Source organism: Dreissena polymorpha, chromosome 11, assembly GCF_020536995.1.
Source record: "Dreissena polymorpha isolate Duluth1 chromosome 11, UMN_Dpol_1.0, whole genome shotgun sequence".
In the NCBI taxonomy this organism is placed as follows: Eukaryota; Metazoa; Mollusca; class Bivalvia; order Myida; family Dreissenidae; genus Dreissena; species Dreissena polymorpha.
The window spans coordinates 86,646,380-86,670,681 of NC_068365.1; the positions used below are offsets into that span (position 1 = coordinate 86,646,380).

General features: G+C 36.7%; 1 protein-coding gene across 15 annotated transcripts in view; it reads right to left on the reverse strand.

Annotated features, from left to right (window-relative positions):
• The window catches only part of LOC127851468 (plexin-A2-like), a 203,150-nt gene that overhangs the window by 14,106 nt on the left and 164,742 nt on the right, over positions 1-24,302 (reverse strand). The window contains exon 1 of one of the 15 annotated variants that reach the window (XM_052385272.1): positions 14,482-14,591. The exons of the other annotated variants lie outside the window; for them this stretch is intronic. The gene's annotated coding sequence lies outside the window, so the exon portion shown is untranslated. Of the gene's footprint in view, positions 1-14,481; positions 14,592-24,302 lie in introns of those variants that run through there. 15 annotated transcript variants of the gene reach the window in all.

The following is a 24,302-nucleotide window of genomic DNA, read 5'->3' on the forward strand; positions in this document are numbered from 1 at the left end:
TAAACACAGATTTCGAAACCTTAACGCTGACCCTAAGTTCAAGGTCAAGGTATAAGGGGTCAAAATTTGTGTACGTAATGAAAGGCCTTGTCCATATTCACATGCGTACCAAATATGAAGGTTACATCTGAAGAGACATAGAAGTTATGAGCATTTTTTGAAACCTAAACACAGATTTCGAAACCTAAATGTGGACCCTTAGTTCAAGGTCAAGGTCAAAGAGTCAAAATTTGTGTGCGTATGGAAAGGCCTTGTCCATATACACATGCATACCAAATATGAAGGTTACATCTGAAGCGACATAGAAGCATTTTCAAAACCTAAACACATATTTTACAAACCTAAACCCGGACCCTAAGTTCAAGGTCAATGTCAAAGGGGTCAAAATTTGTGTGCATATGGAAAGGCCTTGTCAATATACACATGCATACCAAATATGGAGGTTACATCTGAAGCCACATAGAATGTATGAGCATTAAAAAAAAAGAGCTGTCTAGGAACGGCGCGCTCGACTATTCGAGTGCTTGACAGTATAAAGTAAGCCATCATGGAGAGGGGGTATAATGTGGGTGTGTGGTCATTTAATAGATAATCTTTTAAAAATAAGAAAGAAAAAAAAAATTGGGGGGGGGATTATGGGTTGGGGTGTGTGGGATGGTTTGGGTCGAGTCCATTGTGGTATGTCAGGTAAGTGTTGTTTTGTCAAAGTATGAATCAAATGTGAAAATAAATAAAGAAGTTATGGCAATTTAAGCAAAATGTATTAATTTGACCTTGACAGTCAAGGTCATTTAAAGGTCAAGGTCAAATTCAACTTGCCAGGTACAGTACCATCATGATAGTAAGAAAGTATTTGAAGTTTGAAAGCAATAGCCTTGATACTTTAGAATTAAAAAGGATCTAAACACAAAATTTAACAAAATATTCAAAGTTACTATATATATATGACCAAGGTTTAAGTTTTGGGACAGACACAGACACACACATACAATGAGAGACAGGCCAAAAACAATATACCCCCGATCATTCTATCCGGGGGCATAAAAACCTAATTGTAGGGCAAATCATCGTTTTGATAAAATATATTTTGTATCAAGTCCTCACTTTTTTGATAAATCAATTGTATGTCAAGTCCTCACTTTAATAATAAAATAAGTTTTGTGCAAAGTCCTCATTTTGATTGCTAAGATGTTATTTTGAAAAAGTTCTTATTTTGAAAAAACTCATTGTAGGGAAAGTCATCGTTTTGATCAAATAAAGTGTGCATCAAGTCCTCACTTTTATGATAAATCAAATGGATGTCAAGTCCTCACTTTTATAATAAAATCAATTTTGTGTAGAGGCCTCATTTTGATTTACAGATTTTTTTGGCGAAAGTTCTTATTTTGAAAAAAAAACTAGTTGTAGGAAAGTCTTATTTTGATCAAACAAATTGTGTATCAAGTCCTCACTTTTATGGTAATTCAAGCGTATGTCAAGTCCTAACTTTTATAATAAAATAAGCTTTGTGCAAAGTCCTCATTTTGATTGATAAGGTTTTTTGAGAAAATTCTTATTCAATAAAATATTGCAGGACAAGTCTTCATTTTCATCAATGTCATTCATGGCCAGTCCTCATTTTGATTGCTAAGATTTTTTTGGATAAATGTCTTATTTTGAATATACTTGTATGCAAAGTCTTATTTTGATCAAATGAATTGTGTATCAAGTCATAACTTTAATGGTACATAAATTGTATGTCAAGTCCTCATTTTTAAAATAAAATAAGCTTTGTGTAAAGTCCACATTTTGATTGGTTAGTTTTTTTCTAGAAAACTCTTACTAAAACAAGGCTTTTATCAAGCAATATGGTTCCCTACCGGCTCCAAAATTTGTCAGAAATTCCACCATTAAATTTTTTTATGGTTGCCATAGCAACCACAATTTTTGACGTAGGAACAAAATGAAATGACGTGCATCATGTCCATTTTGCCATCTATCCATGTTGTTGCAAGTTTCATGAACAAAATATTAAGAACTTTTAAAGTTATCGCAGGATCCAGAAAACCACCATTTTCAGCAGTATTTCTAGTCTATTTGTTGCCATAGCAACCATAATTTTTGACGTAGGAACAAAATGAAATGATGTGCATAATGTCCATATTGCTATCTATCCATGTTTCAAGTTTCATGACAAAATATTTAGAACTTTTAAAGTTATCGCAGGATCCAGAAAAGTGTGACAGACAGACTCTCAGACAGACAGACAGACGGACAAACAGAGCGCAAACCACAAGTCCCCTCCGGTGAAACTGGTAGGGGACAAAAATGCAGGACATATCTTCATTTTCATCAAATTTATGCATGGCACTTTGTATACACCCATGAAGTTTCCTAATGAAATCTTGTATAGGATTTGAGATAAAGCCCTGAAAAGTTACATCATACAAAAACAACAAAGGGCAATATCTCTTATTTAACCCTTTCAGTGCGGGAACCGAATTTTGAAGGACTTTGCAAACAGTTTGGATCCAGATGAGACGCCATAGAACGTGGCGTCTCATCAGGATTTTTTTGAAAAAAATCGAAGAAAATGCTAATTTTAGAAATTCAGCAGACGACATTTTAGCAGACGACAAATTTCCCAGCATGCAAAGGGTTAAGATAGTGTAGGATTATGGTTCTTGTGAATGGCACTTCTCCTCATTGCTATCTACATGTATACACCCATGAAGTAGCAGTAATTTTAAGTTTATTATCTATAAATAAACACAAAATTACTTATCTATAAACAAAATTAAGTGACGCTAATGAGAAACAATTTAATTCAGATAAGTTTTATTTTAGTCTCACAGACAGTTGAAGTATTGCTCACAAACCGTGTCTTATAAATCCGCAAACTACTCATTAACTGATGGAAATGCCTGAGGGAAATGGAAATTCCCTTTGTATCACACACACTACCAATATGATTCTAAATGTCATTTTTCACTTTAAACAAGAGATGTGTTTGTCAAAAACAAAATTCCCCCCTATTGCAGCGCTTTGAAGTCATATATTTGATCTTTGACCTTGAAGGATGACCTTGACCTTTCACCACTCAAAATGTGCAGCTCCATGAGATACACATGCATGCCAAATATCAAGTTGCTATCTTCAATATTCAAAAAGTTATGACCAAACTTTAACGATGGTTAAAGTTTTAGGAAAGAAAAATACAATGATATTTGACCTTTGACCTTGAAGGATGACCTTGACTTTTCACCACTCAAAATGTGCAGCTCTGTGAGATACACATGCATGCCAAATATGAAGTTGCTATCTTTAATATTGCAAAAGCTATCAAACTTTAACCAAGGTTAAGTTTTGGGACACACGCATACAATGAATGAGTTAATGAATGAATGCCAGACAGACAGGCCAGAAACAATTTACCCCCGATCTTTCTATCCCGGGGCATAACAATCATCATGTATATCACGGTTACATTATCAAAAGAGTATATATTGCCATTGTTAAAGACATTTTAAAACACAAATATGTGAAGTTGGAATAAGCAATCAATCCTGGGGGAAAAAAATCAGCAATTCATTATATGCAATTTTACCTGTTGTATTTATTCATTTTGACAAATTTTCAGTAAAATAGACACTTGCATAAAATTATATAAATGTATCATTTCAACACATTTTTCTACAAAAGTGGATGCTTAAAAAGATTTTTCTAAATCCTAAAAAACATGAAACCGTGTCTATGCATGCATGAACGCAGTTTAAAAGTGCACTTAAAATGAAAAAAATAATTCACTGTGAAAGAAAAAGTAATGGAAAAGTGCTCATTATACTTACAGTATAGACAGATTATTACCAAATGATATTCAGAAAACAAAATGAACAGTTTTGTTCGAGAAAATTCCCTTAATGATGTCCATTCCAAGTTATGTCTTATTCAAAATTCCCATAATACAGTGTTCTTTGTATAATACACGTTTTATAAAATAAAAATAGGAAACAAATCAACACAATTAAGTATCTCCAACTGATTACATGTTAGGCCTAACAAAAAATATGTTTGTTTCCACTGACATGGCCTAAAAAATTAGGGTAGGTAGGTAGGAAAATAATTTTATTTTTAAAAATATTTTTTTTTAGAAAATGTCGTACATGGTGCATCTTCTTCTCATTTTTTTGTGTATAACTGTATGTACAATAAATTTGATGATGTATGTAATGCAATATGGCTTTATTTAAATGCTTTAATGAAATAAAAACTTGCTGTTCATTAATTTTGCATTTGTTGCTTTCCTTATTTCCGAGTTTAATGTTGACTTCTGGCAGCGGCTTTAATAGTCCATTTTATTACCAATAAAAGGCATTACTAAAGTCGCAGTAAGCTTGACCCTCAGTGTCTATAGGAATTCAGTGTTGTTATACTTTCCGTTCCTTTGGAATCATGGAGTATATACTATATTATTTATAATTTATAATATATTAAATAGCCCAAAAGCCATGCTTGGGGGACGCGAGTGGTGTTGCATGTAACATTATCACCATGAACAGACCCAATCAAACTGGGTGTGCTATTATATTTCTTGGATGCAGTTTATGCTTCCAAAGGACCACATTTTCAGATTACTAGTATATTATGTTCTGGTGTCGTGAGGTCTATCTACCAGGGCTAGCGCTGTCCCAAAATTTCTTTGAGCCGACCAGCTGAGCTGCGCGAAAACTGGTTTTGAAATAATTATATACACATTTACTATCAACTTGTTTATATTCTTTTAATGACAACAAGGGCATATCACATATCATAATGTAACATACATTTTTCAATATACAAATAATTAGTATGGTACTTGTCAAAGTACAAACATAAGTTATTTTATAGATGAACATTTAATAGGGGTGTCGATTGTTCCAAATTTGAAATCCTGAAAATTAGGCCGGGGGTCTTGGAACCGCAGCCGCAGGAATCCAACAGGAATAAAGGGCAGATCCACCAACCCATCCAGAGCCTTTACTAATTGTTCTTTTTTATAGTCTTTCCAATTGTATTTTCAGGTGAATACCAGTGTCCGACAAATCCATTGCCCGGAGCCCGGGGGCTACCGAAATTTTTCATCGGGCAACTGAAATTTTCCAGCTGATGCCCGCCGGGCTACTATAAATCTATAAGAGCGGTAGCCCGGTTTATTGACAGACATACGTAGAATAAACACGCTGACCATGTGTTTGTACACTGTGTATTGCTTATAATCCGATAACAAAGTGCAATCAATTATCTAATCAGTCACCGATCACTTGCGGTAATGTCTTAAACAGTAACAGTGTATTTTAATCATCCAATCAGAATCAACATTTGTCGTCTGCTAATAATATAATGAGAGCTGGTTGGATAGTTGGCGCACATGATGCAACATCATTTCGCAGTTTGGAATTCTTTGTTAACCGCAACAATCAGTAATAGCGACAACGTTTTTGATGTCGTTAAATATCCAAGGACGCCAAACATTAAATAAATCAAAACAATAGCGGATTCTTCAAAACGGTAACGAAACCGAAAATGAATATTAATGACAACTTTGTGAACGCGGTTAACACCTGCTAATTAGTTTGCATTGTCAATTAATAATTGGATTAATCGACTGTTAATCAACAATCCCATATATGCCCGATTTATATTTTTAAAACCAAATTATGGGTGGGTAATATAGACGATAAGAGTCATAAACACAAACGTTTGAAATTTTCTTAAATGTCAAATTTATTTCGGCATATGGTTCTATTTAAAGATATGATGAAATAAGCTCCCAATCAGGACCGTTGTATTGCAACATGCGTAAATAACCTGCCACGGTTTGCACGCGTTGTGTACAGCTATTTTAGGTTACAAAATTCCACATTTAAGAAATGAATTTCTTTGTCCTGATAAAAAGCGCGCGAAAATTGGCATGGGTGTATTTATTTGTAAATAAAAATTTCGTAGCGGGTACAGCATTGAGATCATTTAATTTCCATTTAAAGTTTCGTTGTGAATTTCATCTAAAGTACCGGGGTATCTCGCGAATTATTTGGCATTGGCATTTTTTCTTAATAAAATATCATGTAAACACACTGTATCGTTACCGTTACGCTGTATCAGTTCCTTTATTATTGAAACAATTATTGTATTGTATACTGACTGCACACAAGTGTCGTAACATACGGATGCAATACGTAAATTCGGAAAGTACTTAAAGTCGGACACAAGTAAATAAATGATTTAATACTCTTGATTTCTTGAAACTCGGTATTTGTCGTTAAAAAGGCAATTGCATTGATTAACACCATACGAGTCAATCGTATTGATCATCTAAACGCTTTATTTACGTTTACGACTTAACATGCTGTCCGAATTTAAGTACACATACATGTTATATCTACATGTAGTATATGATTTTGTTTGGTACATTTACATTTAAGTACACGGTGCCTGTACTGTAATATTAATTTACGATATTGACTGTGTACATCAGACTACTTGCTGTTTTATGTATATGTATGTATACATATTATGTTTATGTAAATGAAGAAATAAAATAAAGATGAAAACCTGCCTCTTATCATTTTGTAGGAAAATTTTATGGGCTACCAAATATTTTTATTGGTAGCCCAGTTGGCTACCTGAAAAATAAGAAATTTGTCGGACACTGTGAATACAATTTAAAATATTATAAACCACACCGTCCGTATCACCGCATGTGCATTCGTCATTCTATTTCTTCTATAAAGAACTTCGAAAATAAATTATAATCGACGAAAAATAATAACTGTATCCGAAAACGACAGTCCGAAAAATTGTATGCGTTTGCCACATTAATTAAAATGTGCATATCATTTGACTGCAGACATTGCAAAACCTAGCAAATATACAATTTGGTTGCCATATTGCTTTACAATAGCATTTTTGTGGGTAAAAAACAACTTAATTATCACCTTTTAATTTCAAACGATAATCGGCAAAAAGGTGTAACATCGTCGAAATAGAACTAATTATTTAATTATCATCCTTTAATTCAGATCGATAGTCGGGAGAAAGGTGTTAAGTAATCAGCTTAGAAATAATTTATTTATTGGTACGCTTCTTTTGATTTGCTAATCTTTAAATACGACGTTTGCCATCGGCCGCTATATTGTTGGCAGACGACAAGATCAACTGACTGTGTATTCCAAGTGTACAGTGTCTGCGCATGAATGACCCAATATCATGTGTGAGCAAACTCATTGCTGATTGGCCAGCTACCACTTGCGCTTCAATAACAATAAAAATGATATGCGGATAACGTAGACAAGTTTGACAAGTTTATTGACCGTCGCCGAAAAATACGCGGTCCGATTTTGTTCGAATTTTGGGCTCAAAAAAGATAAGGACCGGCGGCAAAAAATTAGGTAAGGTCGGGCCACCGGAAACAAACAATTATTTTTGTTACGCCTTACAACAAATTGAACAACATTTCTTTTTTTTTCAAATTTATTCTCTTAACATTATTATGCCTATAAAGATTAGCACAGCTCCCACATCGTCAGCCTGACGTTCACGATTTGATTTATCAAGAGATGCAACTCTTGCAGAGCTCGAAATCAGGAATGTGAAAAGGGTCTATTGGAGAATTAAAAAGCAATACAAGCAATCGTTATGACCAGTCATTCGATTTTTATGATGTTTTTCTGATCAGAATGGTACACATGCACAAAGTATAATGGTGGTTTAAATAAAAACTGACGATTAATGGATAGAAGAAAAGAAATTACCATGTTAGCCCATGCAAGCGCTAAATTTGTATTGTAAGAAGGCAAAGAAGTATGTGTAATGACATCTTTTTTTCATTCTGACACTTGTTCTTGGTAACGTCTATTACTGTTATAAAACAAATACTTAGTACACATGTATTTAACGGTCAAATATGTTAAATATAAGTATAATTTTAGATCCAATACAATAGTATTTTAGTCAGTGCTACAATAGAAAGCACTATAGGTTGAGTTTTCATGGTAACTGTCGATTAACTGTCAAAGTTTGGTAAACTTTTCTATTTGCAATATCCCATTATGACCCATAAACTTTGAAAATTGAATGATCAAAGTATACATAAATTAATCATTTTACTAGTTAACAACAATATGTTAACAAGGGCTGTTTGTAAAACATGCATGCCCCCCATATGGGCTCTCAGTTGTAGTGACAGCCATTTTGTAAATATGTTTTTGTCACTGTGACCTTGACCTTTGACCTAGTGACCTGAAAATCAATAGGGGTCATCTGCGAGTCATGATCAATGCACCTATGAAGTTTCATGATCCTAGCCATAAGCTTTCTTGAGTTATCAGCCGGAAACCATTTTACTATTTCGGATCACCGTGATCTTGACCTTTGACCTAGTGACCTGAAAATCAATAGGGGTCATCCGCCAGTCATGATCAATGTACGTATGAAGTTTCATGATCCTATGCCTAAGCGTTCTTGATTTATCATCGGGAAACCATTTTACTATTTCTGGTCACCGTGACCTTGACCATTGACCTAGTGATCTGAAAAATCAATAGGGGTCATCTGCGAGTCATGATCAATGTACCTATGAAGTTTCATGATCCTAGGCGTAAGCGTTCTTAAGTTATCATCCCGAAACCATTTTACTATTTCTGGTCACCATGACCTTGACCTTTGACCTAGTGACCTCAAAATCAATAGGGGTCATCTGCGAGTCATAATCAATGTACCTATGAAGTTTCATGATCCTAAGCATAAGCGTTCTTGAGTTATCATCCGGAAACGATTTTACTACTTCGGGTCACCGTGACCTTGACCTTTGACCTGAACATCAATAGGGGTCATCTGCAAGTCATGATCAATGTACCTATGAAGTTTCATGATCCTAGGCCTAAGCGTTCTTGAGTTATCATCCGGAAACCATCTGGTGGACGGACATATGGACGGACAGACAGACTGACACTTGCAAAGCAATATACCCCCTCTTCTTTGAAGGGGGGCATAAAAAGTTATTGCAAAAGTTTAACCAAGGTTTAAGTTGGTGACATACACAATGAATGACAGACAGAAGACTGACAGACAGACAGACCCAAAACAATATGCCCCCGATCTTTCGATCCGGGGGCATACAAAATATATGCACAATATCTGCAAAATACCAATGCAAGATCATTTACTGATAATAACTGAGTTTTAGCTCCTATCCAATATATTAGTTTGTAAAAATAAATAAAACAAGGGACAAAATTGTCACAAAACCAGGTTTTCAACCCAAAGTGTGACCTTGACTTTAGAGATATCAACGCAATTCTTTCGCACGACATACCCTCGGCCTCCAATGATGAACATATGTGCCAATTGATTTTAAAATCTCACCATGAACGACATAGTTATGGCCCGGACAAGCTCATTTATGACCATTTTTGACCTTTGAACTCAAAGTGTGACCTTGACCTTGGAGATATTGACGTGATTCTTTGGCGTGACACACCGTCCACTGATGGTGAACAAATGTGCCATATGATTTTAAAATCTCACAATGAACAACATAGTTATGGCCAGGACAAGCTTATTACGCACGCTAGCCCGCCGACATTCGCCAATCTAATAACCAGTTTTCTTCGAAACCCTGGTTAAAAATCTAAAATAGCTGTTCTGCTTACTCACACCAGGTAGTGACTACTTAAATTAGTTTTCATTATCAAAGTTTTATACATGTAAGAAACTCAGCTTTTCTTCAATGATGGTTACAGTGTAAATAACATGAAATAATTAATAATACATTAAAATTTAACATTAAGCATAAGCAGTGATTTTTCTTCACATTATATTTTACAGCCTGTACCTTTTTGATTCGGGAAAAAGTGCGATAAACCATAGGGAAAATTAAAACATTATTATAACGATTATAAATAACAGTTATCAGTATACCAATTGTTAATAAGTGCATATATTTAACTGCTTTCTAAAATTCCTATTATAAAACTGCTAGGGAATTAAACTTCTGTTTGACCAATTGAATTTATTTAAAAGTTTGGCTTATTATATTGGAAATTTTGGGGATTTTTTAAAATACTTTTTGCCACCCTGTAAGAGGCTGTAATTTTGGAAAAAAACAACACTAATAGGAAATATCTTGCATTTGTATTAGTTCTAAACATAGTAGGTTATGGTATTATACAATACTCGATGCATTACTTTTGTTAGTTTAGCACTGTTAAAATTAGTAATTTAATGAGAAGTTTAAGTTTTGTAAAGTAAAAAAAAACAACGTAACTTGGTAATGAAAGAAAAATAATAAATGGGTAGTAAACGTTTTGTATTTCATATAAACAAAGTAAATCAAATCCAAGTAAAGTTGTTGAGGTCCGGAAAGTTTCTTCACTTTTGCACTTATGTTAAGTTCATGATTTTGGGGCATAATTGTACACCTTGAACTTAGCCATCAACAGTTTGAACTAGTAGATAGGAGGCGTGTACAATTTATATAAGACGCATTCTTTTTTGTTGACTTCAACGGCGACACTCAGTTGCATGTTATCTTGGCTTTTTTAACGTAATCAATACCAACAAGTTTATTGCAGATTTTTACCAAACATATGCATATGACCGGTGACATTTCACATCCTGCGGCGGCACGTTGCATTTCGACGCGCTGCTTCGCATCTGTCCGCCAAGGCAAGCCGCTATATGACGCCGAGTCGATGCGCATCCAGAGCTCCAGATAAGGTTTTGTGAAATTCTTAAATTACTACCAGATTTTCAAAAAGAATTCTTAAGTTAGACTTAACTCTGAAATTTTATTCTAAACGTTACTACTAAGTTTTGGATAATAATTCTTATTTTTTCTAAATGACCTCAAATAAATAATAATGGTTATGTTCATGCAAAAAAAATCAAAATAAACATACTAGCAACTTTATTTATACGAGTTCAACAGTGTCTTTTCAGTATTATACAATTTTTTTTTCCAATACCTTCATATGCCCAAACTGTGCTTAGATTGCATGCCTTAGATGAATTTTTACATATTTCACATTTAAAACGGGTCTCCCCTTCAATCTTTTCAACGATTATCATTAGCCACAGGACTTGTCCCTTCCACTCGTTCAATGTTTTTGTGTGTGTTTAAGTTTGGACCCATCGTGTCGCGTTTTTGTTTAGCTTTTCCGACTGTATCGGCAACTGAACATACAACAGCGTATAAGATCTTTTCTATAATGTCTTTCTAAACATTTAACTTCTGCTCACTTTGCGAACAATATGTTAAAAGCGTGTTTTTGGACGCTTTGCAGTTTTTTAGGACGCTCTCTGGGCACCGCCATTGTTTTTTTACAGATAGACTGTACACGCCGCTTTTATTGGAAAAATGCGCTTTTTAAAACAAACCCGATAACCATTCTATATAAGCACCGCAAAGATCTTTAATACGCGAAAATAACTCAATAAAAATCGATACGAACCGATGTAAAAATAATATTCGTAACGTGATTTTGTAATTCTTAATGGTACGACAAGATTTTAAAATAAATACGTAACTGACTTGTTCGTAATTACGAAAATACGACCCTTATCTGGAGCTCTGGCATCATAAAAAAAATCTTTATAAGATTAGTTAGTCGCTAAATTTTAAAAGAGCAATTATAATAAAATTATTATAATATTATAATTAATTTTATGTAATCTATTACTGCATACTTACTATTTTTCCTGTCGCTACTCATTACCCAATTATCCCGTATATTCCAGTATTAAAGCAAATTCTGGTAAATATTTACAAGAAAAGTGCTCCAGAATTTCAAGAAATACAAATATTTGCCTTTTTTATTAAGTATGAAATGAATGTTGGCATTTGTTTCTATTTAAAGATGTGATGAAATAACGTCCAATCAGGGCGTTTTTTTTCCCCAATGAACACGCGTCAACATTCTGAAGTGATGCTCATGTATTTATACAACACAAAATAAACCCACACTTTTCATGCAACATTCTACATGTCTGCATAATTTTCGAGCACTTTCTTTTTAGATAAAGGATAAGCACTGTTTATTTGACACTAGAATTTAATTGTTAATGTCGAGTTAGCATTAAAACTCGGAAGCATGTTTGGGATTGCAAATTGAATAATGCTAATTTAAGGATCGAACGAAACATTACAGTTATGCTTAATTAATTCAACAATAATTTGTTAAAGCGCATAATTTGTTGAATATATTTTAGGATATGCTATTATAAAACTTGTCTATAAAGCATCATATAAACATCATATCCGCTTATTAAAACATGAAAATAATAACATGAAAGTAGCGTAAATCTAGGTTTCGACGCTACACAAATGCACATGTAGGTGTATATCTTTGAACTCTATCCGCGTACGTATGCAGAGGATTTATGCCGCGAAAGTACGCGAGGTAAATTCAGACTCAGCGTTATTGCACGGATTGATGTTGAGTGCCTGGGCGATACGCCGCGTGAAAACATGACAAGGCCGCCGAGTACTAATGATTCTGGCTGTGGTGTGACCAAGGATTATGTTTGTTCCGCGTTGGCTGTAATGTAAATAAGTTACTTAAATCATCTGCATTGTCATGGGGCAAAATTAACATTTCCATTTGTGTCTTTGGCCGACGCGATAAGACAGACCAACGCCGCCATTTTTTTTACAATAAACCAATCTAGTAACGCATAGCGTTATAACAGTCTATTTTGTAAGGGGGCAGGGGATATATTTTTTTTACCAAATTTCGAGTTCTGAGAGGCCGCAAACACTCATATATATCCATTTCATCAAAAAAGAAAGTGACACAGGAAAGTCTTTTTGTGTCAGAGTCATAACATAAGCAACATACATTGAAAATACACCCAAAGAAAAGGCTGGCTTCTTCACTTGTGAAACTATGGTCCTTGATGTTTCCCCCCACCAGCCTAATTTTTAATAAAAATTGAGAAATTTGACCCATTTGGCACAGAACATTCAAACAGAATGCAATCCTAGTTTTGACTACATTACTCATTTATTTCATCCCTGTGCTGTGTTTATTTACCTAGAAAAGTGTCTCCCATACGTTTAGATTGCTCACAATTTACCTTCAAATCTGTGATCTGTTTCTTCAGCGAGAAATATTGACTTCCGCCAAAAGTGAAATTCAAAATGTACTTGCTAGGGAGCTGTCAACTAGTTTCAATGTTTTTTTTCCAAAATGTTGAGACATTCTTTCTTTAACCTAACACAACAAATAAATCTTATAAATTCCTAGTTGATTTTTAAAGACCATAAGATATCCCTACCCTAAAGATATGTAATGTTCACCCCCTTTCACTGACATATCCCCTGCCACCTAAATTAGATATAGGCTACTTTAAACTAAATCATTAAATGAATAGGTGCAATGCAAAATTGTTGCTGCTTAAAGGGCGCAAAATAAAAATATTTGTATTTCGTTTTAAAATTTATAGGTGCAGCAAATCTGACTAACATTTAATCAATTTGTTGTGGCCTAAAGCCAGATCAATTTTTGCATTACATTTTCTCATGCGTGGCGCCAGCTCTTCATGCGTGCCACGCATGATTTTGTTATTCATTTGCTATTAGATATTGTCAAACAATTGCAATTTGGTGCATACACGAGGTCAGAACTTTGCAGATCTTATTTGTTAGCATAAGGTTATTGGTTCTGTCCAAAAAAAGAATGCAAAACCTGATTTCATTTGCTACCAATCATGAGTAAAAAAAAGTATGTACCTTTTTTAACCGAAAATGTATGGTCTCTACGTTGTATTTTATATGAAAAGGGTCAAACGACTGTCTGAGATCTTTCATCACATGTCATTGAATTATAAATTACATGCGAAATTCAAATACGAACCTGTTTTTAAAACGAAAGCGCGTGATAATTATTCGAGCCACCTGCTGCTAGAACACTATATAGCGTTTTGTGGCGGTTTATGTATTGTTCTTATGAAACATTTGAAAATATTGTAACAAAGTTCAGAAAATAGGCATAATGAGTCACTGAACAAACGAGATCACATGTTGAGATGATGATGTAAATCAGTTGGTGGAGTACAGATTGTTCCCGGTATTTTCACACGAAAAAATGTTAGGGGTTCTACTTTCACCAACAATGACGAATATAAGCAACTTTGAGCAATCCATGTTTAGTATAAAACAGATTATTTCACCATTAACAATTTTTCGAATGCAAACAAAAACATGACATTAAACATCGTGTATCAAAAATATAGCTTGACAATAATAAATGTAAAAAGAAAACTTACAGTATATTAACAACAATCGCTTTTAACTGGCTCACTACGACGAATTTTGGCGACTTTTTGATATCACTAAAATTGAATAAATATCCTCGACCACGGATTCTAGATTACACTCCGTGCCTCGACGTATGTTGATTTGCGTTGTTAATGTTTTGCAATAAAATTAGCAACAAACAAAAAACAAAGCGTTGTATATCATACCTTGTTGAAAGATACCCATATTCCACTAGTTAATGGAGCATATTTATTTTCTGCAACACCCACATTGTAATCCATGAAAACAGTTGTTTTAACGACACGTTTTCAGTCTCCGCCATTTTGACTAGAGTGTCCTCGCACTGAAGTTAAGGTCGCGACCTCTGAAGTCATGCATAAATTACACACTGGACAACTACAAACAAGACGAGGACCATCATTTGCATATATCACATGAAGCGGGGTACCAAACTATAGCGAATGGCCATACAGGTGGGAAAACACGGATACCAGTCGATTTTACACTTTTGAAGGTCACGTGACAGTAGTAAACTGTGCGTAGTATGTGTATGAGTACCATGGATAGCCGATAACTTGAGGACTATGTAGTTTTATGTTTAAAAGATGTAGGACAACAAAACTAACGGAAATAAATGAAAACTTTCTGAGGACTATAGTGCAAGTCCTCGCACTGTCCGCCAGTCCTCACGACGTAGGTGTGCAGTCAAGTTTGAGTCCCCACGTTGATAGCTATACACACACGCACACACACACACACAAACACGCACACACACACACACACACACACACACACCCACACACACACACACACACACACACACACACACACACACACACACACACACACACACACACACACACACACACACACACACACACACACACACACACACACACACACACACACACACACACACACACACACACACACACACACACACACACACACACACACACACACACACACACACACACACACACACACACACACACACACACACACACACACACACACACACACACACACACACACACACACACACACACACACACACACACACACACACACACACACACACACACACACACCACACACACACACACACACACACACACACACACACACACCACACACACACACACACACACACACACACACACACACACACACACACACACACACACACACACACACACACACACACACACATATATATATATATATATAACACATCATAAGCCAAATTCACCACAACTTGAAAACGTTGTATGTCCTATTTGATATCTAACAACACGTAAGGTAAGTCCATTTAAATTTGATGTTGAATTGTGTTCTTTGCTTAGTTGTTATACGCTACGCGCTCTTGTGTCAAATATCGCATACATTTAGCTTACTAAAATTGTGTGTATTACTGTACATTCTAATTAACAATCGGACATTACACAACACCGCTTAAACTTGTACGCCAATTCTTAACCCATTTATGCCTAGTGGACTCTCCCATCCATCTAAATTGGATCAATTTATTTCCAAATTAGGGATGTCTAGTATATTTATTTCTATATGCAGCGTCTCACCTGGGTCTACGCTGTTTGCCAAGGCATTTTTTCTAGACGCTAGGCATAAATGGGTTATATATGTGTTGTCATTGTTTTGATTGTTTTTTTTTATGTATGTTCGTTTTGTAGGTTGTGTTGTGTTCTTGGTTTGTTATTTTTGTAACTAGTTATAAACTCATTTTTTGTTCTGATCTTTTATATATGAGCAATATCAGTGTAAAGGTGGTGTGAATTCAACAGATCCTATGTGATGATTACAGCGCACCAATAAATGTGTATTTTTATTAGCCGATTCGTCATAAAGGATTAAGGTCTCCCGTTGATTAAGGGTTGTCGATAGCAGTGTTATAATAATCTAGATCATAAAACGGATATCGCATGTTGTATAATAAATAGAGAATAATCAAACTATTATTGTACCCTGATTTTAAAGTAGTATTCGGATAATTAGATGTCCGATGACAGCGCTTATATAATGATTTTGTTTTCATATATATTACAACCAAACTGCACTAGTGTAACTCTTTAGTTTATTATCCAGGCTGAAAAATGAACCCTTCAGTGATCTGTAAGTAGATCATGGTGTCAGTACCTAAATCATTGTGCTCAAAGCAATGGTTTGCACAGTAAACATTTGTGTAAGAACCTTGAATTTTACATATGAAATTATAACATTAAGATATACATTTTCTTAAGAATAGTATAGTTGCATTTTGCCGTAGAATCATGAAAAATAAATTACTGTAACTTTGTGAATGCCATAAGATGTGCAGGACATTTAAGTACCACCTTAAACAAAGGGATATCCGAGGAGTCACCTTATTAAATTATTCTATTGTAACTTACATGCAAATGTGCCTGTGTTTTGTTTAAGGCGTGTCTGTCGACGCCTGCAATTGTGGTCCAGTATTCAACGTCAAGCAAGTTTGCGGTGTCGATGGTAAAACATATATCAACGAGTGTTGGTTTAAATGCAGGTAAGCTGATTATCACGAACATCTCAAAACTCATGAACATTTATGTCTTGAAATAGACAAAACATATATATGTTCAGAAACTAGAAATAAATGGGAATCACTTACACCAACTTTTATTACAAAAATAAATTTTAAAATGATGGAATATATAAGAACTTGTTGTAGCAACTAGTATTTGCACAAAAGATCTTTTCGAACTACAAATTGGTTTAAACTGAAAATGTATCAGAGTTCTAAAAAACGCGTCATTTATTTATTTATTTTTCATTTTGTTGTTAGATTAGTAGCGAATGTAACTATGGAGTTGACAACAATGTCATTTATTTCAGCAACGTAGAAAAGGTATACATGACGGCCCTAATACATCGTGTCCGTGTCCAAAGGACCTGTCCCTTGTATGCGGCGTCGATGGGCTGACCTATGACAATGCGTGTCTGATGGAATGCAAGTAAGCACGACCTTCATTGTATTTACTTTACCCATTCTTACTTTATTTGTTATCATGGAAATGGAATAATTTCATTTACTTTACTCATTCTTACTTTAGTAGTAACCATGGAAATGCAATACATCGCGTGGCTATATCATTACGCCCGTAACGTGTCTGGATCCGAATACTAACCTGCTGAAATTCGATTCAACAAATTCATATTTTGCTTATAAATTAACGTCAAAAACATATGCTTGTTTATTTAAAAATTAAATCACTGATATAAGTTTTGAGGCGTGTGTATTTAAGTCAACTTCGCATTTCAGTCAGATGGTCGAGGATCATCCAGGCCCTTGTGTAGACTCGGATTATTAGATCCTCCCAGCCAAGTCGACGGAAACGGATGTTTTATTACGTTCAATAAAAGTTTGAAGCATTATTAAAAGGCCGCACATAATGTAGCCTATTGAACACTCCAGGGCCGCACATAATTTAGCCTGTTGCACACTCCAGGGCCGCACATATTGTAGCCTGTTGCACACTCCAGGGCCGCACATAATGTAGCTTGTTGCACACTCCAGGGCCGCACATAATGTAGCCTGTTGCACACCCTAGGGCCGCACATAATGTAGCCTGTTGCACACTCCAGGGCCGCACATAATGTAGACTGTTGCACACTCTAGGGCCGAACATAATGTAGCCTGTTGCACACTCTAGGGCCGCACATAATGTGGCCTGTTGCACACTCCGGTGCCGCACATAATTTAGCCTGTTGCACAATCCAGGGCCGCACATAATATAGCCTGTGGCACACTCCAGGGCCGCACATAATGTAGCCTGTTGCACACTCCAGGGCCGCACATAATGTCGCATGTTGCACATTCCAATGCCGCACATAATGTAGCCTGTTGCACACTACAGGGCCGCACATAATGTAGCCTGTCGCACACTCCAGGGCCGCACATAATGTAGCATGTTGCACACTCCAAGGCCGCACATATAGTAGCCTGTTGCACACTCCAGGGTCACACATAATGTAGCCTATTGCACACTCCAGGGCCGCACATAATGTAGCCAGTTGCACACTCCAGGGTCGCACATAATGTAGCCTGTTGCACACTCCAGGGTCGCACATAATGAAGCCTGTTGCACACTCCAGGGCCGCAAATAATGTATTCTGTTGCACACTCCAAGGCTGCACATAATGTAGCCTGTTGCACACTCCAGGGCCGCACGTAATGTAGCCTGTTGCACACTACAGGGCCGCACATAATGTAGCCTGTCGCACACTCCAGGGCCGCACATAATGTAGCCTGTTGCACACTCCAAGGCCGCACATAATGTAGCCTGTTGCACACTCCAGGGCCACATATAATGTAGCCTGTTGCACACTCCAGGGCCACACATAATGTAGCCTATTGCACACTCCAGGGCCGCACATAATATAGCCAGTTGCACACTCTAGAGCCGCACATAATGTGGTCTGTTGCACACTCCGGTGCTGCACATAATTTAGCCTGTTGCACACTCCAGGGCCGCACATAATATAGCCTGTTGCACACTCCAGGGCCGCACATAATGTAGCCTGTTGCACACTCCAGGGCCGCACATATTGTAGCCTGTTGCACACTCCAGGGCCGAACATAATGTAGCCTGTTGCAGACTCCAGGGCCGCACATAATGTAGCCTGTTGCACACTCCAGGGCCGCACATATTGTAGCCTGTTGCACACTCCAGGGCCGCACATAATGTAGTCTGTTGCACACTCCAAAGCCGCACATAATGTAGCCTGTTGCACACTCCAGGGCCGCACATAATGTAGCATGTTGCACACTCCAATGCCGCACATAATGTAGCCTGTTGCACACTACAGGGCCGCACATAATGTAGCCTGTCGCACACTCCAGGGCCGCACATAATGTAGCCTGTTGCACACTCCAAGGCCGCACATAATGTAGCCTGTTGCACACTCCAGGGCCACACATAATGTAGCTTATTGCACACTCCAGGACCGCAAATAATGTAGCCAGTTGCACACTCCAGGGTCGCACATAATGTAGCCTGTTGCACACTCAAGGGTCGCACATAATGTAGCCTGTTGCACACTCCAGGGCCGCACATGATGTAGTCTGTTGAACACTTCAAGGCCGCACATAATGTAGCCTGTTGCACACTCCAGGGCCGCACATAATGAAGCCTGTTTCACACTCCAATGCCGCACATAATGTAGCCTGTTGCACACTACAGGGCCGCACATAATGTAGCCTGTCGCACACTCAAGGGCCGCACATAATGTAGCGTGTTGCACACTCCAAGGCCGCACATAATGTAGCCTGTTGCACATTCCAGGGCCACACATAATGTAGCCTATTGCACACTCCAGGGCCGCACATAATGTAGCCAGTTGCACACTCCAGGGTCGCACATAATGTAGCCTGTTGCACACTCCAGGGCCGCACATAATGTAGCCTGTTGCACACTCCAGAGCCGCACATAATGAAGCATGTTGCACACTCCGGGGCCGCACATAATGTAGCATGTTGCACACTCCAGGGCCGCACATAATGTAGCCTGTTGCACACTCCATGGTCGCAGATAATGTAGCCTGTTGCACACTCCAGGGCCGCACATAATGTAGCATGTTGCACACTCCAAGGCCGCACATAATGTAGCCTGTTGCACACTCCAGGACTGCACATAATGTAGCCTGTTGCACACTCCAGGGCCGCACATAATGTAGCCTGTTGCACACTCCAGGGCCGCACATAATGTAGCCTGTTGCTCGGAAAGGACCCCATAAACTTCTAAATACACACACTTTGTTGCATGAAGGGCACTCGATATGGCAGATTCAGGGTAGTAAATTTGTTTTAGGTGATACTAGTATATATGTCAATATGTCCGGTCCAGCATTCGACAAGAAAACATAAGTTAGCAAGGACAATTTTCAATGCATGGTATATACTTTAATATTGAACAAACACAATTGTCGAAGCATAATTACAGTTAAAAAGCAGAAGAAGAAGAAATACATATAACATCGCCCAGCAGAAATGTTTTACCTTTCCGTATTTTTTTGAAATCGTACTATTTTCTACACAAAAGAACGTCAACATTGAAAATAGTGAAACTAAATTTTACTTGCGCGAAGAGATTTGAATTGCTCCGAGCATGTCTTATATCAATCTCCGCGCGGAGATTTCACTGTTTCAATAAGCCTAAGGCTGTCGAATCAATCGAGCTAAAACAAATAGGTTTAAACACAATAAACACGTTTCAATTGCAAAAACCTAGAATCATATTTATCTGTATACTGATTAGTCTTTAATAAAGGATAACGCCGTTCAAAAGATTCAGTCTGCAACAGTAAAACGGTTGCAATGAGTTTGCACCAACTAGTTTAAGAAAAAATGCCCATATCAGATGGGCGTTAATTAAATCGCCCCGCTGCATGCGTCATCAACATCAAATAATTCACGTGAAAACAGATGTCGGAGGAATACACGTTTACAAACATATCTTTGTTATTTTGTATTCAAATATCCATTACCAAATTATCATTATCAAAGACATTAACACCATTGATGGTTACAAATGTGTGTCATACGAGTCCGTTTTTATGGTAACAAAAAGCGAAAAAAATAGCATACGGAATGCTCGTTAGTTCTTTTAGTTAGTCCGCTCACGCTACCTGTAAGAAGCTCGTACTTAGATTAGGCCTTGTCTGTCCATGCATACTTTCCGTCCGTCAAATTGTTGAGTTAGACTCGGTCCTTCAAATTGTTGAGTTGGTTGAGATAAACTCGGAAAGATTAACAACTGAAACAACGTTTTATAAAGAATTCATAAGCTTCTGAACATAAGATTGTAAGAACCTGTTTAGTTGGTTGCCGTTTTATGCTCGATTATATCTGAGGGTTGGCTCTTTGCAAAAAAGACGTGTTCCTGCATAATTGTGATAGTATTGCTACAACAAAGTAATGCCTTATATGTTAAGTCCGGAAATGTAAGCTGTAAGGATTTGCCTGCCAAATGCGCTCCAAACCCACGGATCTCGTGATGAATGGTACACAGAACGGACAAAAACAAGACAACGAAAAACATGGATAATTTAATGCAATGAAACATTTTTATTTGTAAACTATCCAAAAAATGTAAATTTGTCAATATGGACGTTAAGTTCTTGTTAGGTAGAAATTGTCTACTCATTGCGTTTCGAGCATGATAACTCGAGCACATCATGTATCGAACGTGGAGAGGTATTTGCTTGTTTTGCGCGATAACCTGTGTGTTTAGTTCTTAAGGCGCGGATAACGGGAATCGGACTTGTCTTTGAAGTCTATTTAATTTGGTCACAAGTTAAATGCAATTAGATTCGAATATCGGAGTAATATTTCATTTCGATTGTTTTTATTGTAGGAAGGGCACATCTTGTTGCTTCCGATGAAGTCGCATATCGTGTCGGTATCTGTAGAAACAAATACGAAAGAACGTTGCAAATCCAAACCACGAATGCACATAGGTCACCTCTGGTCATTCAGTTCTGCACTCTTGAGAATTTTTGCTAAACAGATGAACACTATTTTTCTTTCAAACATGTTTTTGAATCTGATGCTAGTAAACATGTTCTTCAGGTTAAATAAATAACATGGGAATATAATTGATTCGCTGTGTCCTGTTCGTCTAAGGCGACGTTAAGTCCCTTATACTTATAGAATCATCCCTTTCTCGTTGTACTGTAACTTGTTTCATTTTAAACGTGAACTTTGCCATTTATGTTATTATAGCATGCATTTAAAACGTATTGCTAATGATTAGCTATGAATTTACATAGTTGCATTGTAAATCATTTCTTGTTGTCAGAGAAAGTGCATTAATCTGCATTTCGAAAGGAAAATTGTCAAATATGACTCAGCTATTATGATGCATTTACATTTACATACTTATTTGGGCAACCTCGTGACGTTTATTACACATAAAAGCAAGTTCCGGTCCGCGGTGTATCATTCAGTAAGATTGTGCAAGTAGTCTGGTTAAACATTGTTCACAAAGAGCGCGTCTACATAATATGTTAAAATAATAAAAATGCAAAATATCGTGCAATTTTATAAGTATCCAATACGGGGCTATTATACGGATAAAATGTGAGTATCTTTCCCTGGTACATTTCTATTAGTATAATATGATATTTTGCAGATTTAATATGAACAGGAATTCCACTTAATGATTTACCGCTCTTGACAATACGGCACCAAATTTACGACATTACATGAATTACCAATTTTTATCTTCCGGTTTTATATTGCTCATATGGAATGTTTGGTTTTATTACAGTCTATTTGGCTCCTTAAAGAAACATGTACACTTAATATAATCGCATGTAGTACCTCAACAAAGGAAATATGTATTCGGATATATTCTCAATAACCGATATAGGGGCCTATTTATCTGCAGAATGTCATTGTCTGATGCCAGTGAGCGGGTGGGGACATGTTTGAAGTGGCCTGTATACCCGTATGAGTTGTAATTCTTTATATCAACTTGTAATGTGGGCGTTCTTTCTATTTTTGGAAACATGTCACCTGCGATATCAAACAACAAGTCCCACTGATATTTGGAATGAATTTCCCTCTAATATTTGGAAACATGTCCACTCTTATATTAAAAAACAAAAACGTACTAATATAAAGAAAGCGTACACTCTGATATTTGAAAAGACGTCCCTTCTGATATTTGAAAAGACGTCCCCACGGATATTTGAAAAGACGTCCGTCTGATATTTGGAAAGACGTCCCCTATGATATTTGGAAAGACGTCCCCTCTGATATTTCAAAAGACGTCCCCTCTGAAATTTATAAAGACGTCCCAACTGATATTTGAAAAGACGTCCCCTACTGATATTTGAACAGACGTACGTCTGATATTTGAAAAGATTTCCCCTTTGAAAAGACGTCCGTCTAATATTTAAAAAAAAAACACATACCCTCTGATATTTGAAAAGACGTCCCCTCTGATATTTGAAAAGACGTCCCCTCTGATATTTGTAAAGATGTCCGTCTGATATTTGAAAAAACGTCCCCTCTGATATTTCTGATATTTGAAAAGACGTCCCCTTTGATATTTGAAAAGATCTCCCCTCTGACATTTGAGAAGATGTCCCCTCTAATATTTGAAAAGACGTCCAAGTCCCCTTCTCATATGTAGGAACAAGTCCCCTTCTGATATTTAGAAACACGTCCCTCTGATATTTAGAAACCACAAGTTCCCTTCTGATATTTAGAAACAAGTCAACTTCCGATATTTAGATACAAGTCCCCTTCTGATATTTAGAAACACGTCCCATTCTGATATTTAAAAACAAGTCCCCTTCTGATATTTAGATACAGGTCCCCTAATGATATTAAGAAACACGTCCCCTTCTGATATTTAGAAACAAGTGCCCTTCTGATATTTAGAAACAAGTCCCATCTGATGTTTAGAAACTCGTCCCTTTCTGAAATTTAGATACAAGTCCCATATGATATTTAGAAACACGTCCAATTCTGATATTAAGGAACACGTCCCCTTTTGATATTTAGAACAAAAATGCTTTTTGATTCATTCTACCACTGTCCATATTAACAAGTCTATACCAATGGTGTGCAATAGATTTCCACTGTTTAACGTGTGGTGGTTGCCAGGCAGTTTCGCCATACAAAGCATTTATAGGTGTGTATCGGCCTTTGCCAAGGAAGAATCAAATAGCTCGACTTTTTACTGCATTAATACACGAAAATGATTTAGTGCCCCAAATGGCCGCACCATATGAATTATAGGCAAGACGGCCGTATCATATAGTTTGGTAAATACTTTATATGGCAAACTGCCCGCCGATTTACATTTAGCAATAAGAAGACCAATGGCTCTGCCAGCACTTTGTGCAACACACTTAGCAATGTTATCATTATCTAAATGCTCATCTAATAGGAGACAAAGGTACATGCATTTGTTCACAACTTGCAGACAATTGTCACCACATATAAATGAGATTGTTGTTATATTTTTACAATTTAGTATGA